Here is a 1,729-nt window from a genome sequence, read left to right on the forward strand (position 1 = left end):
CAAAACTCCTTTACTACTTTAAGTGTCTCACTTCCTAATCTAATTCCCTCAGCATCACCTGACTTAATTCGACTACATTCCATTATCCTCGTTTTGCTTTTGTTGATGTTCATCTTATACCCCCCTTTCAAGACATTGTCCATTCCGTTCAGCTGCTCTTCCAAGTCCTTTGCTGTCTCTGACAGAATTACAATGTTATCGGCGAACCTCAAAGTTTTTGTTTCTTCTCCAAGGATTTTAATACCTACTCCGAATTTTTCTTTTGTTTCCTTTATTGCTTGCTCAATATACAGATTGAATAACATCGGGGATAGGCTACAACCCTGTCTCACTCCCTTCCCAACCACTGCTTCTCTTTCATACCCATCGACTCTTATAACTGCCAAGTAAGTTGGCCGAAATCGGGTATTGATTTGTAAACACGCTCATGGCAGGGTACGACGTTGTATCAAGCCTTCCGACTGTTAGGTGTCTGCACTGCAGAACTAGCAGGAACTGAGTTGTCTATCGGCAGATCATTTCATCTTCAACATTCCGTGCATTAAGACATGTATACCAACGAGGACAAATTACACATGCTACTTTTATACACCGAATGTCAAACAAATGCTGTCGCAATGGTGATGCAAAACTGCTCTGGCGAAACAATAGTTGTTCCCAGAAAAACATGAACACGTACGCACATCTGAAACAGTTTTCCTAAGCCCCATATGTTGCGTCAAAAGATAGCAAATGCCGTAGTTCCATATAAAAAATTATACAAGACCCCGTATTTATGTCTTACAGGAAATGAGGCCTTTCGCGCTGTATAAAACGACAGAGGTTGCCATCTGCGCTTTGGTTGGAGTTGTTTACATCGCAATAGCCGACTCTGGCCGCGTTGCTTTCCAATTTAAATGCATTTCTCTGCTCTTTTGCGAAAGGTTTCAGCGTCAGTACTAAGAAGCGCTAAAATACTAGAATTGCCTTTCCAAGAGATGTGAATAAATTATGAAAAGTTTATGGTTCCATTAAAAAAATCATACTTGTTTCAGTACCTCGATTGATACCAGAGTTCTGATCATTGTTGATACAAAATACACTGAAGCGCCAAAGAAACTGGTAAGCGCTTGCGTATTCAAATACAGATATGCAAAAAGGCAGAATACGGCGCTGCGGTAGGCAACGCTTGTGTAAGACAATAACTGTCTGGCGCAGTTGTTAGATCGGATACTGCTGCTATAATGGCAGGTTATCAACATATAAGTGAGTATGAACGTGCTGTTATAGTCGGCGCACGAGCGATGGGTCACAGCATCTGAGAGGTAGCTATGAAGTGAGGATTTTCCAATACGACCATTTCACGAGTGTATAGTGAATATCAAGAATCCGGTAAAACATCAAATCTCCGACATCGCTGCGACCGAAAAAGATCCTGCAAGAACGGGACCGGCGACGACCTGAAGAGAATCGTTTAACGTGACAGATGTACAACGTTTAAGCAAACTGCTGCATCATGAATATGGGCTTTCGAAGCTCAAGGCCCAATCGTGTACCCTTGATGACTGCATGACACAAAGCTTTACGCCTCACCTGGGCCCACCAACGCCGACGTTGGACTGTTGGTGACTTGAAACATGTTGCCTGGTCGGAATAGTCTCGTTTCAAATTGTGTCGAGCAGATGGACGTGTAAGGGTATTGAGACAATCTCACAAATCCGTGGACGCAGCATGTCAGCAGGTGACTGCT

Source organism: Schistocerca piceifrons, chromosome 6 (assembly GCF_021461385.2).
Source record: "Schistocerca piceifrons isolate TAMUIC-IGC-003096 chromosome 6, iqSchPice1.1, whole genome shotgun sequence".
NCBI lineage: Eukaryota > Metazoa > Arthropoda > Insecta > Orthoptera > Acrididae > Schistocerca > Schistocerca piceifrons.